General features: G+C 40.1%; 1 pseudogene; it reads right to left on the reverse strand.

The window, feature by feature from the left end:
- Window positions 1–5,122: 5,122 nt before the first annotated feature.
- On the reverse strand, window positions 5,123–17,819 carry LOC112657906 (elongin BC and Polycomb repressive complex 2-associated protein-like; annotated as a pseudogene).
- Window positions 17,820–18,471: the final 652 nt, after the last annotated feature.

An 18,471-nucleotide genomic window follows, 5' to 3' on the forward strand; every position in this document is an offset into this window, starting at 1 on the left:
TTTATACATTTTTTTATTTATACATTTTTAAATTAATTGCAACTTCACATTATCTGAGTACCTGAAACATATTAGATGCTTAAAAACTACTGGTTACATAAGTGAATACACTCCAGATTTAATTTAATTTTTATCTATTAAGGTAGAACTAATAATCAAAAGTGAGCCAAATATACCCATATGAGAGAATAAATGAAAATCATTTATATTCTTCACCTGCGTGTTAAATCCAGTTCCATTATTTATAAAGCTTACTATTACTATAATCACATATTCTTAGTTTTTTAATTGTAGTGTAATTTCTGGTTCATTGGCAGCTCAAGTTACCATTTTAAATCCTATCAAGAAAAGCATGAGTAGAGATGAGTGAGACTCAGTGGAGTCTGGTTAGACTCATATTATCAAAGGCCCTCCCAGATGCTTTATGATGATAAAAATACTGTATGAACACACTAAGTTTGTTCAAGTGAGCCGCATAGTCCTTTACAGACTCTTGTTACAACGTTTTGATATTTTAACATCTAGTCCCAGAAGCAACACATGCAGGAGTATCTTGGAAAGTTGGATAAGAAGGTCTCTTGAATTTAATGATTTTGTACATATTTATAGTTACTGGTAATATTATTCTGACACTTGGGATTGATGCATATGTTTTACATTAAATGGCGTAAGTATATTAAGTACTATACAAGGTACCTGTCATATTATTTCTCTTTAACATATTAAAAAGATAGCTAGTACTAGATGAAGGTAAAACATCACCTTCTGTTCAAACTAGCTTTGCCTGTTTATCTAGACAAGTCTTAAGGTTACCTTTGGGTTTGCTAAGGGTGTTGATTAAACAGATAAAGAGAAAGAGACACACAGATAGACAAAGATAGGGAGAGAGTTTGAGTGAAATTAGTTTCCAATATTTATTTGTACTTTTCAACAGATCAAATACCAGAGTGTAAGGAAACATCCAACTAAACTGTGACAGCCAAACTAAGGGCTATAGCTTCTGAATATCTGGAAAATTTAGAATAAAGAGAGAATGAGGATGACCCAAAAGAAATGGTTCATTCCTGCAACCAATCATATTATTAATCTTTTCCCTGAAATCACTAGTTTTCATTTTTATGTAAGGTAAATTTTAATAAGTTAAGAAATTAAAGGAGCTTAACCATCTCATTGAAGCTTACCAAAATTTTAGTAGGGATGGGGGAGGTAGAACAAAACAGGAAACAACTATCACACATTGGCCTAATTCTTAGGAAACCCAAATGGAAAATTTTTACACTGAAAATAAGAGACAACCAATATTAACAAGGCCACTTACAAGTTTCATCAAACTAGCCATGAATATACTCCTTAAAAAAAAAAAAAAAAGAAAAAGAAAACTACTTAGCAAGTTAGTTCTCAAAATTTATTTACTCTTTTAACATGAGTTTATGAAAATTGCTCATCTCTGTTTCACAAAACATCAGTTGAAGTGCCTCACCTGGGAGCTGCAGAACCTGCTTTTCTCTTGGATCATGACTTTGGCTGCCAAGTGCTGCCTCCTTTGGCCAGAATGCTTGGTCCTGTGCTTATGCTGTTAACTAAGGTCTCCCTACAGGTCTTTTGGGGTTCCTCACAGTAGGGTGGTTGGTTACAAGAGTGACTATCACAGTAAATTGGTATCTTTTTGACATTGTTTCAGAAGTAAAATGGCATCATTTCTGCTGCACCCTATTGGTTGAAGTGGCCAGAAAACTGCCCAGTTTTAAGGGAAACAGATATGGTCAACTTCTGTTGATACGGTGGTGGTAAAATTCTAGAACTGCAGTAGTGGCCATCTTTGGAAAATCCAGACTTTGATACTCAGTTATTCTGTGACCTACACACCGTATTTTGAACAAAATAAATATTTAGCCCTCTGTGAAAAATATCAAAAATTCATGTTTTCACACATAGGTCATTTGAGCACTTTCACATGCTTCAGTTCCACTTCGATAAGGTAAGTTCCAAGGTTTCAGTTGTTCAACTGCTTAGTTTAATGTTTATAGTTGCTGGCTTACAGTTAGCACTTTACATAAATCTGAGACATGTCTTCATGCAAGTATGCTAATTCTTATCATGCTGAATAAATAATATGATTTAATTACTTTAAAAAATTGTAAAATTCTTTATCAAACTACAGTATAACCAAAATTAACACTGACTTTTTATTACTCTTTCCCTCTGGCTTTTTTTTAACTCTATACATTTTCATTTCAAATTGCCCTATCCTGAACCATATTTAAGTTATAATATTTTTATAAGTTTTTTTGTTTTGTTTTGTTTTAAAGAGTTATGACATATCATTTGGGTACAACACAATATCATCTCTCTCTTAGGAATTACTTGGACTTTTCTTTGAAAACAAATGAGGAAACTGTGAATTCTGTATGAAAGTGTTCATCTATTTGTATTATTACATCAGTGGCACTTTCTGATTGGTTTCCAGATAAAAACATTGTGATTATTATTCATATCCATAGAAAGATTCAATAAATATTGTGAATATTATGAAGTGAAAAAAAAAATTACCCAGTTAGTTTACAAATCTTCCAATATGTAGTGACATTATAAATCTCAGTACAAAAATTCACCATTACTATTAGTTGACAGCTAAATTGTCCTAAGGTATCTTCAGCTGAGCCAAGTAAATGAGGCACCTGCACTCTAGTCTCCTGTGGTCTTCAATATGTATGGTCCTTGAAGGTAAGATCATATTAATAAATAAAATTATTAAGAATTAACATTGATAACAAAGCAATCCCTATTATGTATACAGTCTTTTTCCTCACAAACCCTATTTTCCTAAGTATAGCTTATCATTTCTGTTTGCCTCAGTATTAATCATGAAGCAAGTTGTGAATATAAGCAATGATTAGAAAGAAAGCATAAGATAATTGTCTTCAACATTTCTCTCATCTTCCAATCACAATAGGATAATGTACGATGACATGCATGTCAATAGGAATAATGCAATCATTTTTCTAAATGAATGAGATGAAACGTGATTAGGTGAAACCCTTTTACTTGGTTTGCTTTAGTTTTGCCTTTTACTGCTTTCATTTCAGCAACTAAACATTAGTGATTGGCAACCAAAACAAATCTATCTTCTGTTGAATTTAGTTTTATGGAATTTCTAAGATCATGAATGGTTTCCAGTGTGCAAAGAAATTATTATAAAATGGTAGACACCATATTTCTGTGGGGTTTTTTTGAAATTGCAAATTATATGAAGTCGATTAATCGACCATTATTTGTTGTTCTTCACATAGGATATATCCTTATCCAGTAGAATTTCAATTGCTTAAAATATTTTTGGAAATCTCTCTTCTAAAACTTTCTCCAAAGATACAAAAAGACCACAGAAAATTACTATATTTTTAAAACTATTATGGAAAAAAAATATTTCTTACCATTAGTTTCTAAGAAATTAAATATATCTTCTAGTGATGGCAAATCTTGTCCTGGAGATGATGAAACTAAATTGATTCATAGTTTACCCATTCAGTATATGTTTTCACCAGTGGATTTGACAAGTTGTTTTGTGGTCACTTTTAAAAATTTGGAATATTTAGCCGTTCTGATTTTCTATACTAATTAAAAATTTTAAGGTGATTTTATCACCAAAATGACTCTCAATTTTCTCTTCAATTTCAGCATTTTGTGTCATGTTTCTCCAAAATGCTTTAAACAATAAAGTATACAGCAATAGCGTAAAATATATTTTTTTTTACAAATTATGTCTGTCCCTGAATCACAAAAGTGCTGAGAAAATATATGTTGAATGTTTCCCTTATGATAAAAATCACTAAACATTTATCTTCTTTCTTTTTTGTATCTCATTATGTTATTATACAGTTGAATAAAACAATGTACTGTGAAACCTTAATTCAGTAACACTGTCAGAACTGTATCCTAAAAATAACTCTAGATTTTTCAAGTATCCATTGTGCCTGGTAAATATTTAAAACTGTCCTAGATTCTTCTGCCAGATAACATGCTTTGATGCCTTCTTAATAGAATATAAATTCTGGAGCCAGACTATCTGTGTTTAAATCCTTGCCCTACAATTTCTTGTCACCCTGGAAAACTTTTATCAGTCTTCTCCAGGTACCATCTGTAAAATGGTGAAAGTACATGACTTACAATGATGGGAATTAAATTAAATACTTCATCTAAATATTTAACATATGATCTGTCTTTTAAAAACAATATAGCTTTTTTTAAGAAATAACTTTTCTGCCTGGGACCATCTATTCAGATGATGCAAATTTTAGAGTTGGCCATACCAAAAATGATTGTTAGCAAAGTAAATATTAATTTTCTACTATAAATCAGTTCTCTCAAAAGCAAATAAAATGACATTTGAATTTTTCTTTTCTTAATGTTTGTTCTATAACTTTCTTGTATTAGTTTGAAAAAGGAAAAGCATCACTTTATCTCCTTGTTTCTGCCTCATGAACACTGACTTTCAGAATATAGAAAAGATAATTTGGTATTGATTGCAGATTTTCTAGTGATTCATTTACTGGTTCAGCATGCTTATTTAATAATGAGCACATATTCATTTCCTGTTTGCAAATTTTACAGTACAATTCTGTATGTACTCTACATGAGACATTTGGATATTATAAATTGCTTTTAAGCAAGTGCATCAAAGCACAATTCACAACTGACTTGTTTCTGCATATTAATTCATTTGCTTAGCCACTAGAGGGAAATAAAACACATACTCCCTGCCTATAGTAAATTTCAAAGGTTGGGTTATAAGACCTTATCAAGGCTCTGACTGTCACTTTTATTCTAGTAGCTATATTCTTCTCTTAAAGTCAAGAGATATTATTACTTCAATTACATGGTTTTCAATATGCAGATAACCTTTAATCTCTGCTAGATTTTTCAGAGCTAAAATAGGAAAAAAAAAAAAATCCAGGGCATAAACCCACTTTCCAAATGTCCCTTTTTGGGAAATGAAGAAGGTATCTCATAGAATGTATCTTGAAAAAGCCTCAATTATTTTAAACTAAAGAATATATAAATATATATGATTACCAGTTTATATAAATTAGTTTAAAATGAGAATAATACTAACAATTTCCAAGTATTTATGATTTATTATTGATTTATTCCACACTTTTATTGTCTATTAGTTATGATCAATGACTCCATTAGATAAATGCTATGAAAAATGAGAATAATAGTAGAGAACTTACGATAACATAGTTTAGATAAATAAAGGACCAAATGGTAAATGGTTTTGTTTTTCTTACTTTTCTGCTTCTTTAAAAGGAACAATAGACAATACTTTATTTAGATGATTCAGTGCATGCCAGGTAAGTCAGCCCTTAAGAAGTTGCATGCCTCAATAAAATAAGATTGAAAAATGTCATGATAATGGGAATGATTAAATCTCTTTTTCAGTTTGAATGTGTAAAGTTAGCATAGGGTAAAATTAAACCAATGAAAATAACTGGCAAATAATATCCTAGAGTGTATTTTGTAATTTTTTTCCCTTGACATGTATTTTATTGAAATTTTTAATAACATTGTCACTTTACAAAATTAAGATCATCCCTTCAATTTACCAAGTGACTGGACTTTTTTGAGTCTTCTGAGAATAGTAATTCCTAATTCATCCATTGTACTCAAATGTGTTGAAATGCTAATGGCAATTGTATCCTTGCTTTTAATAAACCCACATGCACTTAAGTTGGAAATGTATTAATTCTTGTTGCTTCTCTTATCTAGTGCACCAGCTAGCTAAATTCAGCTCAAATGTATGTGCTCCAAATATTATCAGTTGTATTTGAAGATTTACGTTGTTGCCACTTTTGTGTTACAAATCATGTCTTTTATGCCAAAGTCTACCATTACATAATATGACAAATATCATAAAAAACTATTAGAGTTACTTTTAATCTCTTGTCCATATTGCTTTTATGTCTCTGCACACTTGTTACTGCAGTTAACAGTATATTGTTTGCAAAATGATTCTGCTCCTAACTGTAGTACTAATTAAAATATTTTCCATATATTTTTAATATTTTAGTTTTTAATTGTGACACATTTTAAACATAGAGACAATAGCAGAAAATATTACATATGACTATCAATTCATTATTATAACTAAACATACATTATATTACCATCAGCTGATTTTTTTTCTCATTTTAGAAATAAAATCAGACATAGACAAAAGTCCACATGCTATTCTTTTCCTCTTTCTCATTCACAAAGTTAACTAAATTCCTAACATTGGTATCATTTCCATATTTCTTACTGTTCATTTATTGTGCATGTTTCTATATGTAATACACAGAGCACATCTTTTCTATCCTCTGAGAAATCCTGGCTTGAACACATGCACCAGATAAGCCCAATCAGACAAAGGAAGTCCACATGAAAGCCTCTAGGTCTGGCTCAAGGACTATGAAAGGGAGCCCCTGATAATCAGAGAGGGTATATATTGTTTTCTCTTTCGTTTTCTTTCCTCTCTTCTCCTTTGCCCTAGTCCTTCACCCATCATGGCAGCCACAGTTGACAGCAATAGAAGCCTGAAGGAGCCAAAATTCTAAGGGAGAAGATACTTCATCTTCCTTTAATGAAATGTGTTTCCAAAAGAATGGGTAAAGTTCCATTACATTTTTTACTTTCTCTGTCCTTGTTTTGCTAGGCTCTGGATGCAGAAGCAGTTTGGGGAATATGCACCAAAGCCCCAACATTGATGTCAGAAATAAGTAAAATATTTTTTAATTACTGAATGAAAAAAATTCTATCCCCGAATTCTAAATCTACTGAAATTAATATTTAGGAATGACGGGGAGAAAAAATAGACATACACAGATAATGGAAAACTGAGAGAATTTGTTGCCAGCACATCTACCCTAAATGAACGTCTTAAAGGCAGTTCTCTAAAAAAAAATTCACAATAAAAGAACGAAACTTGGGACATCAGAAAGGAATTAAGAATGTGGAAATAGCAAATATGTGGATGTGGGAAAATACAATGTAATTTTCTTCTTTTCTTAAATTTTTCATTTGAAGTTGAACATTGGAAGGCAAAGATGTTTCTAAATATATGTAAAGCGTTTATTTAAGATAATTATAGAGCAAAGTAAGCTCAAAGCAAGCAGTAAGATGGCAATCATAAAGTGCAGAAATCAATGAAAAAGACTAATGAAAAGCAACAAAGATAATCAATGAAACAAAAAACTGGTTTTCTTGAAAAGATCAATAAAATTGACAAATTTCAAAGATTGACAAAGAAAAAAAAAACGACACGAATTACCATATCAGGAATGAAATATGGAATATCGCTAAAAACCGTGTAGACATCAAAAAGATAATAAGGGATGACCAGGAACAATATTATATACAGGAAGTTGAGTTTTTGATAAAATAGATCAATACCTTGAAAAGCATAGTCTGCACGACTCACCTAATATGAAATAATAACTTTAATGCCATATAACCATTAAAGAAATTGAACTTACATATTAAAAAATTCCCAGAAAGAAAGCTCCAGGCCTATTATCTTTTAAGAATTATGCCAAATTTATAAAGAATAAATATTGAATCTAAACAATCTCTTCCACAGACGCCTGGGTGGCTCAGTGGTTGAGCATCTGCTTTGGCTCAGGTCGTGATCCCAGGATCCCAGGTTCGAGTTCCACATCGGGCTCCCTGCATGGAGCCTGGTTCTCCCTCTGCCTATGTCTCTGCCGCACGCGCTCGCTCTCTCTCTCTGTGTGTCTCTCATGAATAAATAAATTAAATAAATAACCAAAAAAAAAATCTCTCCCAGAAAGTACGAAAGAAAAGAAATTCATCTTTTTTGAGGCCATCCTGACCCTGATACCAAAATATGAGATATTACACATAAAGGAAACTATAGACCAATATTCTTCATGAATATAGATGAAAAAAAATTTATAAAAAACTAACAAATAAAACTCAGCAATATATAAAAATAATTATAGACCATGACTAAATGGAGCTTATTCTAGGGATACTCTGTTGTTTAATTATTCAAAAATCAATCAGTGTGATCCATCATATGAACAGGCTAAAGAAGAAAAATTACATGATCATCTAATTATCTTCAGAAAAATAATTTGACAAAATTCAACACTTATTCATGGTATAAAGTCCCGGTAAACTTGGAGGGGGGGAAATCTGATTTTGATAATGGGCACATACTGAAACCCATACATCAAGGTTCACAAAAAAAAAAAAAAAAAAAATGTGTTTTTGCCCTTGAGATTGGACACAAGACAAGAATTTCTTCTCTCAACAAATCTAAGAAAAAAAGAAAAAAATAATCACAACCTTAGAACTGAGTTTAACATGGTCAAAAGAGGCAAAATAAACTCATAAAAAAATCTATTGTATTTCTACTTATGAGTCGTGAACATGTGATTATTAAAACTAAAATGTTATATCATTTACAATTGTTCTAAAAATGAAATACTTAGATGTAAATATAACAAAATATGTAAAGGTGACAAAAGAAAATACTTAACATCTGCTGTAGTGGAGAAGTTGAACCATCAATGGTGTCATTAGAAGGACCTATTGTAGAAACACCAGAAGGAGAACCGTGTAATCAACCTGGGGACACCTACCATGGAAAGCGGGTGAAAAAATTTAACATCTGGAGGGAGTAGCAGAAAAGTTCACCCATCAGAGGAGATGTCTGAAGGACCTACTGTGGAGACCCCAGAACGAGAACCGTGTAGACAATGTGGGGACACCGGCCCTGGAATGTTGATAAAAATACTTAACATCTGCTGTAGCAGAGAAGTTGAACCATTAATGGTGTCATTAGAAGGACCACTGTGGAAATGCCAGAAGGAGAACTGTGTAATCAACCTGGGGATACCTACCATGGAAAGCGGGTGAAAAAATTTAACATCTGGAGTAGCAGAAAAGTTCACCCATCAGAGGAGATATCAGAAGGACCTACTGTGGAAACCCCAGAACGAGAACCGTGTAGACAACGTGGGGACACCAGCCCTGGAATGTTGATGAAAATACTTAACATCTGCTGTAGCGGAGAAGTTGAACCATCAGTGGTGTCATAAGAAGGACCTACTGTGGAAACACCAGAACCAGAACCTTGTAGACAACGAGGGGACACCCGCCCTGGAATGCTGATAAAAATACTTAACATCTGCTGTAGCGGAGAAGTTGAACCATCAGTGGTGTCCCAAGAAGGACCTACTGTGGAAACAGCACAACAAGAACCTTGTAGGCAACGAGGGGACACCCGCCCTGGAATGTTGATAAAAATACTTAACATCTGCTGTAGCGGAGAAGTTGAACCATCAGTGGTGTCATAAGAAGGACCTACTGTGGAAACCCCAGAACGAGAACCCTGTAGACAATGTGGGGACACCGGCCCTGGAATGTTGATAAAAATACTTAACATCTGCTGTAGCAGAGAAGTTGAACCATCAATGGTGTCATTAGAAGGACCTACTGTGGAAACAGCACAAGAACCTTGTAGACAACGAGGGGACACCCGCCCTGGAATGTTGATAAAAATACTTAACATCTGCTGTAGCAGAGAAGTTGAACCATTAATGGTGTCATTAGAAGGACCACTGTGGAAATGCCAGAAGGAGAACTGTGTAATCAACCTGGGGATACCTACCATGGAAAGCGGGTGAAAAAATTTAACATCTGGAGTAGCAGAAAAGTTCACCCATCAGAGGAGATATCAGAAGGACCTACTGTGGAAACCCCAGAACGAGAACCATGTAGACAACGTGGGGACACCGGCCCTGGAATGTTGATGAAAATACTTAACATCTGCTGTAGCAGAGAAGTTGAACCATCAGTGGTGTCATAAGAAGGACCTACTGTGGAAACACCAGAACCAGAACCGTGTAGACAACGAGGGGACACCCGCCCTGGAATGCTGATAAAAATACTTAACATCTGCTGTAGCAGAGAAGTTGAACCATCAGTGGTGTCATAAGAAGGACCTACTGTGGAAACAGCACAACAAGAACCTTGTAGGCAACGAGGGGACACCCGCCCTGGAATGTTGATAAAAATACTTAACATCTGCTGTAGTGGAGAAGTTGAACCATCAGTGGTGTCATAAGAAGGACCTACTGTGGAAACAGCACAAGAACCGTGTAGACAACGAGGGGACACCCGCCCTGGAATGTTGATAAAAATACTTAACATCTGCTGTAGCAGAGAAGTTGAACCATTAATGGTGTCATTAGAAGGACCACTGTGGAAATGCCAGAAGGAGAACTGTGTAATCAACCTGGGGATACCTACCATGGAAAGCGGGTGAAAAAATTTAACATCTGGAGTAGCAGAAAAGTTCACCCATCAGAGGAGATATCAGAAGGACCTACTGTGGAAACCCCAGAACGAGAACCATGTAGACAACGTGGGGACACCGGCCCTGGAATGTTGATGAAAATACTTAACATCTGCTGTAGCAGAGAAGTTGAACCATCAGTGGTGTCATAAGAAGGACCTACTGTGGAAACACCAGAACCAGAACCGTGTAGACAACGAGGGGACACCCGCCCTGGAATGCTGATAAAAATACTTAACATCTGCTGTAGCAGAGAAGTTGAACCATCAGTGGTGTCATAAGAAGGACCTACTGTGGAAACAGCACAACAAGAACCTTGTAGGCAACGAGGGGACACCCGCCCTGGAATGTTGATAAAAATACTTAACATCTGCTGTAGTGGAGAAGTTGAACCATCAGTGGTGTCATAAGAAGGACCTACTGTGGAAACAGCACAAGAACCGTGTAGACAACGAGGGGACACCCGCCCTGGAATGTTGATAAAAATACTTAACATCTGCTGTAGCAGAGAAGTTGAACCATCAGTGGTGTCATTAGAAGAAGCTGACCAAGAACAAGCCTGTGACAAGAGACAGACTACAATGATGGAAATAACTGACGTGAATGAATGTCAATGAATCACCAAATTAATCATTTGTGAAAGTATACAACTGCTCAATTTCTCATGATATACGATAAACCTTTTTTTTAAGAGCTTAAAAAAAAAAAAAAAAAACCTCTCAAACTCTAGGGGGTCCTCCCAGCAGCAGCCCAGCGGGGTCCAGGCCTACCACTCCCCTCCCCCCCTGGAAAACAGCACCTCTGACCTCAAAACTAATCCCCTAGCCCTGCCCCCATCGGTTCCATCAGGTCCCTGACAACTCCCGAAATGCCTGGAGTTAGGGAAGGAAGCTGCAGGCAACTAGCCCAGCTCCCATTCAAACTCAAACTCTGCTCCTTCAGGCCCCGTGGGACCCTGGAGGTTAGGGCAAGAACTCCTCAATTTACCCCTTCTGTAAGGAGTAGCTGGCCTCACCTCTAGCCTTTGAGGGGGCTGAGGTTTGGGTGTCCAAAGACTGGACCCAGGCCCGCCCTCTACCTCCACCCCCTCTCATGCATAAATCGGTGGAGAGGACCTCGAAAGGCAACTTGTTTGATCTGATTTTATTGACTCTTCCACCTTCTATTACTTTCCCTGGGACCGTCCCTGGCCCTTTCCCCAGGCACAAGGTCTGCACCTTTGGAGGGGAGGCGGTCCCCCAGCCCATCCCCTACAAACCAGAGAAGCAAACTGGGGGAGGGGGCTGATGGATCCAGGGGGAGAACTTCTTTTACCCATAGAACCTTTTAAACTGAAAGCAAACAGGAAAAATTAAAGGGGAGAAACTTCAAAAAGGGGACAAAAGGGGAAAGGCTGGTGGCTGAGACTGAAGACATTGCCAGTTAGGGGTCACCTGCCTTGGTCAAGGGAGAGGGCTCGGGAAAAGAGGGAGGGAGTGATCTGCCCCTAGCTCAGGCTGTCGGCTCCCCCATGAAGGCTCTGGCGGGGCTCGGAGTGCAGGGGAAGGCGGGGGGGGGTGGGGGGGGGTGGGGGGGTGGGGGGGGGGGGGGACGGTTAAAGGCCTGGATGGTGGGGGTGGGCGATGCCCCCAGGGAGCTGCCAATCACCTCCCCACCCCCACGACGGCCCCCTCCACCCCAGGCTCGCCCACAGAAACGACCAGTTTGTCCATCACCAAGGTCTCTCTCCCTCTTTTTTTTCCTTGTCTTTGAGCGGTAGCCTCCTTTACTCCCCCTGGGGTGAAGGCCCTGCCCCCAGAGATCCGGGATGGAAGAGGGGAGGGATTGGAATCTATGCCTTTTTCCGTTAAGCCTTCTCGTGACTGCAGCCCTCGGTTCGTCTCCAAAGGATGAGGGGGAGGGGGTGTCACCCCAAACACTTAGGTGCTTGAAGATCACTGTCACTTGAGGTCCCTCTGGCCGCAGCCCATAAAACGTAAAGGGACAGGCAAAATGTGAGAAACGAGGCCCTATCCTGGGGCCCAAAGCTTGGCCGTGGCCCCCAATTTTCCCCGTTGGCAGAAGAGGTCTCGGGCTCAAAGTTCCTCCAGGTGGATCCCCCAGAATTTGAGGCCTGGGGGCTCAGGGACAGCAGGACCCCCTATCTGCCCCCTGCACAGCGGGTGGGCAGGCGGGGGCTTAGCGTCTCCCTGCGGGCGAAGCGAGGATGCCGGCCCTCAGTCTCCGTCCTCCCCGCCACCAGGGCCGGGGGCAGGGGAAGGGGTCGAGGAGGCTGACGGTGCTGGAGGTGCTGGAGGTGCTGGAGGTGGCGAGCGTCGGTGCGGGGCGGCGGGGCTGTGCGCTGCGAGGGGCGGGGCCGTTGGCGTTTCTTGGCGGTTCCCCGGACGGGCCCTTCCGCGGGCGGCCGCTCGGGAGCAAACTCGGAGCGTCGAGGGCGAAGCCGTTCGCGTAACACCGAAGCTTCGACCCGCGGATCAGACGAGCGGCAGGTTCCTGGCGCAGATCTCCGGGCGCGGCCGGGGCTCCGGGGCGGCCTGCGGGGCGGGCGTTTCCATCGACTGCGGCCGTCGGGCCGGCGCGGGCGGCTCGGGCTCGGGGGCGAGGCCCGCAGGTGGCGGCGGAGGCGGGGAACCGGGCTCCTGATGGGGGCTGGCGGCGGGGCCGGGGCTGGGAGTCGAGACCCGAGGCTGGCGGAGGCGGAGCGGAGGCGGAGCTGCTCGGAGATCCCCGAGGGCGCCGGGGCGCCGGGCAGCGGCCGGGAGGTTCGCCGGGGCGAGGGCCCAGGTGCGGGAAAGCGCCTCCGCCCCCTTCCTCCTCGCCGCGGCCCCGGCATCCTGACCGGCCGGGGAGTCCGGGTCGTTGGAGCGCCCGGCGGGTCCCGCGAGGTGCATCCAGGCCGGGTGCACGGGGCGGGGCGGGGGGGGCGCGAGGGCCCAGCAGCACGCGGCCCCGCGGCGCCAGCTCCCCAGGCCCCAGGTCCAGAGAGGACGCCCGAGGTGTGGCAAGGGCATGCGGGCACGGCGGGGAGAGCTGGGCCCCCCGACGCGGCTTCCGGGGTGTCGCGGAGCAGGGCGACCCTCGCGGGGACGCCGGCACTGCGAGGCGGGGAGCGGGGCACAGAGTTTCGCTGGAACCGCCGGGGGGTGCCCACTGCGGGGCCCTGGTCCCGGCGGCCCCAGGAGCCCACGGGCGAGGGGAACATCGCCCCCGCTCGACGGGGAGGTCTCTGCTCCCGGGCGCCCCGGGCCGCACCCCCGGGCCGCACCCCCTGGCTCCCTCCTCGACCCCGGCACGCGGCCCTCCCGGCGCCGGACTCCTGGGTCCCTGCGAGTCCCGGCGCCGTCGGCCGCCCTTCCCGCCCCGCGCTCCCTGCGCAGCCCCGGCGGGAGCCCCGCTCGGCTAGACCAGGGCGCACAGGCTGGGGAAGCAAAGCGGCGGGCGGCCGCGGAGGGCGGGAAGGACCCCGGGCCCAGCGGCGGGGAGGGCGCCTTCCGCCCGCTCGCCTTTCTTTCTTTCTCTTTTTCTTTCTTTCTTTCTTTCTTTCTTTCTTTCTTTCTTTCTTTCTTTCTTTCTTTCTTCTTTCTTTTCTTTCTTTCTTTCTTTCTTCTTTCCTTTCCTTTCTTTCTTCTTCTTTCTTTCTTTCTTTCTTCTTTCTTTCTTTCTTTCTTTCTTTCTTTTTTTTTTTGTTTTTCTTCTTTCTTTTTTAAATGTAAATATGTAAGCTTAAAACTATCAAAATCCCTGACAGATTCATTATGGAGATAGGCATGATTAGTTTAAAATTCATGTGGAAAAGCAAAGGAAATGTAATAAATTAAAAAAAAAAATTTTTTTAAAAAAGGAAATGTAATAGATAAAACAATTTTTAAAAAGAGAAAGAAGGTAGATGGATCACTATAGCTAGAATTAAGTTTTACTATGTAACTAGTTGTGGGTTGCCATTGGCAATATAAACACAGTGATCCATGGAACAGAAAATGGAAACCAGAAATAAATCCACACAAATACCTCCAAATGAACTTGAAAAGGAGCAAAACCAGTTTAATGGTGGAAGGATAGACTGCAACAAGTTGTGTTGCAGCAGTAGGACTCCCATAGGCCTCTGTTCCCTTCTCCAAAATCTTGATCTAAATGTCACACCCTGTACAAAAATTAACACATAACACAATACTATACAAAATACAATACCTGGACAGCCCGGGTGGCTCAGCAGGTTAGCGCTGCCTTCAGCCCAGGGCGTGATCCTGGAGACCCCGGATCGAGTCCCATGTTAGGCTTCCTGCATGGAGCCTGCTTCTCCCTCTGCCTGTGTCTCTGCCTCTGTCTGTGTGTGTCTCTCATGAATAAATAAATGAAATCTTAAAAGAAATACAATCCCATAAATAATATACTATAATTTATTTAAAATACAATACTACAAATAATATACACACAAAAAATACTACAAGACAGTTAGAGAAAAAAAAAAATGGAAAATGTTCAGGACCCAAGGAGGGCAAGGTATGCATGCTGAGTTAGACTCAACTCCAAAACGCAATCCATAAAAGTAAAAATATGTAAAAATCAGACTTAAAAACTTTTACTCTATGAAAGTTTCACTCAAGATGTTAAAAAGACAAGATACAGACTAGGAAAAAAAACTTTTGCAAGTCACATATCTGACAAAGTACCTGTGAAAATAAAGGAAACCTCATTTAAAATGGGGTTAGAAGCGCTGAAGGAGGTTCTCACAGACATACCATTCCTTGCAGCCTACTTAACTGGCAGGAAGAAGAAAGATAATTCTTTTACAAGGGAGGACACTTTTCAGGTAGGAATTTTATTTTCTGCCTATAAGTAAGGAACTTCCCTCTCTGCCCCAGCAACAATGAACTAACCATTGTTGTGCCCAAGATTGCGAATCCGAGAAACCACCAAGGAGCCGACATCGATGCAAACACTCGAGGGTTTATTTACCAGCTCGAGCTTGGGTCCAAGTGTGCCAGACACTGCGGAGCAGGGACTTGGACCCCGAGGTGAGGGTCAGCTTAGTCTTAAGGGCTGGTCTAGGGGACCTCCAGAAGGGGGGGAGGAATTTCTCAAGTTCTGTTTACATTTTGATATGGAGCTTTCAAGGGCTTTGAGCTCTGTTCTCATTCTAATAGGGGCTTCCTGCCCTTGGCTTGGGCTCTGTTCTTATTCTAATATGGGGCTTTCTAGGACGTTAAGCTGTAAGCTGTTTTCTTCCTGTAACTGAAGTAATGTAAATGTCAGCTCTTGTTCACAGGGGCCTGGGATGGCTGTACTTGTGCTAACGCTGAACTTAAAGTGGAATGGCCTTGATTTTCTCGGCCTCCACAATATTAATGGTACAGTGTTTTGGTATACATTCACACATAAAATTGAATTGTGTTCCCCCCAGATCTGTAAACTGAAGCCCTAAACCCCACTGCCTCAAAACGTGACCCATATTTGGAAATAGAGTTGTTGCAGATGCAAATTAGTTAAGATGAGGTTATACTGGAGGGCCCCCTAATCCAATATAAACCGAATACTGGGTGAAGATGAAGGCAAAGACTAAAGTGATGCAGCAGAAGCCAAGGTGCAGGAAAGATGGCCGGCAAAGCCCCGGAAGCTAGGGGAGAGGCAAGAATACATTCTCCCTCACAGCCCTCAGAAGGAGCAAAACCTTGCCAACACCTTGACCTCAGACTGTGAAATGATAAATTGTTGATATTTAGGCTACTCAGTTTGTGGTGCTTTGTTAGTATCTATTTGTTAAATGTCTGTGAATGAGTCAAGAGTAACTTGTACTGAGGACCTTATACTGTCCAAAAAGTGAACAGTAATGTAACTTGGTATCATGGTAAATCAAGTTTGTATGTTGAAAACTCTATGTTAATCACTAAATATATAGTAAGCTCTGTTTAAAAGCCAAGCAAATAGTGACAAAAAAGACAAACTATTTTTTTAAAGATTTTATTTTATTCATGAGAGACACACAGAGAGAGGCAGAGACATAGGCAGAGGGAGAAGCTCCCTTGTGTGGAACTCGATCCCAGGACCCCAGGATCCAGACCTGAGCTGAAGGCAAATGCTCAACCACCGAGCCACCCAAGTGCCCGACAAACTATTTTTTAAAAATCAATTAGAATAAGAGGAAAAATGAACAGACTGGGGAAAACAGAAAAGTTATTGTAAGATGATAGGTTTAAACAGAAATATATCAGAAATTTCATATAAACTTACTAAAGCTGACATTTAGAAAAATAAGTAACTCTCTATGTTGTTCAAAACCAAAAGTATTCAGCAAGTTTAAAAGAGAGAAAGATGGACGAAGATGTCATGCCAGCTGTAACCAAATAAAAGTTGGTGCAGCCATGATAATACCAGGCAAGTTAGTCTTTAAAGCCAAAATCGTTACTAGTAGTACAATGAATCATCTTATTAGGATAAAATGTTTAGTTACCCAAGATGGTGGAAAATTTCTAAGTGTGAATATACATAACATAATCAGATATAATCCACAAAAACCATGTTTATGAGCAGAAAAGGCAAGTACAAAAATGTAGTGAGAGATTTGATGAAAACTTTTAGAAAATGATAGAAAATTTGAAAAAGTGTTAAGTAAGGAAATGGAAAACTTGAAAGTGAATCAGAAATGAGCAAAATTGACAGTTCCCCAAATTGCAAATGCACGCTGGGCCATAAAGCAAACTTGAACACACTTCAAAAGGCTATAGTCACAAAATGTACGTCATCTGACTGCCACCTAACTTAATAAGGTTAAGACTATATATGAACAATATGAAGATAATTAACAAATACCATATTTAAAATTAATAAATTTACTTCTATATAGCTTGTAGTGTAAAGACAAAATCACAATGGACATTATGATTTACCTAACTTAAAGGCAGTAACTAGTACATAGCAAACTTTAGAGCATTGTTAAGATTATAAAGGATGATGTATAACTACAAAAACATTTATTATAAAAGGTAAATTATGAAAATCAATGACCTAAGCATTCATCTTCAGAAGATAGAAAAAGAACAATATGTGCAAAGAAGAAGAAATAAGAAGATAAAAGCCGATATATAATTGAGATCAGCAAAGTCAACATTTATTCTACAGAGGCTGACTGATATGAAACAAGAAGGCACAAATACAACTAGGTCATTTTAATTAATACATATGATAGTAGGTATTAAAATAATGATATCACTGTAGAGTCTTCAGATATGAAAAGGTAAGATGAAGGTATATTGAATAACATTACCACAGAAAACTTGAAATTTTACATAAAATGGACAAATTTAGAAGAAATGTAAAAATATTTTTACAAATTTTGACTGCTTAAATTTGACATTATGTTTTTAGTCCAGATTCCAACCTTCCAGCCTACACCTTTCTTCGGCTGTACAGTGTTCACATGCTTACTGTTCCTCCACTTCTTACTTGAATCTGACATATCCATTGCTCCCATTCATCCTTTTGATCGCACTTCTGATTTCAGTTGAGACCACGGAGGGTCATTTCACATGAAATTTGACTGAGTTTGAATTGGCAATATATCACTTCAATTATTCTTACTTTGCCCCCTTGGGACTTTCTGCCTGTGAATTTCTCCCTCAGAGTTAGTCAGGCTGCACCTAGATGCAGCTCAGAAGCATGAGGATTTCATACCATGGGGGAAGCCTGCAAAGTTTGGGAAGGAGTTGTAGACTCATGGAGTGGGGGTGATAAAATACTTCCAATTCATATCCTTTATGTAGAGAACAATGACAAGCATCTGGACGCATATCAGGAGATCCTGGCAGAACTGAGTTGCCCCGTGTAGTAATCTCCGTAATACACACTCTGATTGCCTTTTCCTCTGCTCCTGCATCTTCAAATACACTAAATCTTTGTAAGACCTTAGTGTAGATTTTGCACCTGTAAGAAACCTAAGACAATGATAGAATCTGGAGATTTTTCTTTCTACTTTCTTGAAGAAATTCTGTAAAATATGCAGCATTAGGAAGTGTTGGTTCTGCCAGGTTTAATCCATTGGTAGTGAAATGGAATAGAGAGGCCAGGCAAAAGTTGGTCTAAACAGGCTTTTAATGGGACGTGCTCTCGGGTGAGGT

Source organism: Canis lupus, chromosome 8, assembly GCF_003254725.2.
Source record: "Canis lupus dingo isolate Sandy chromosome 8, ASM325472v2, whole genome shotgun sequence".
Taxonomy (NCBI): domain Eukaryota; kingdom Metazoa; phylum Chordata; class Mammalia; order Carnivora; family Canidae; genus Canis; species Canis lupus.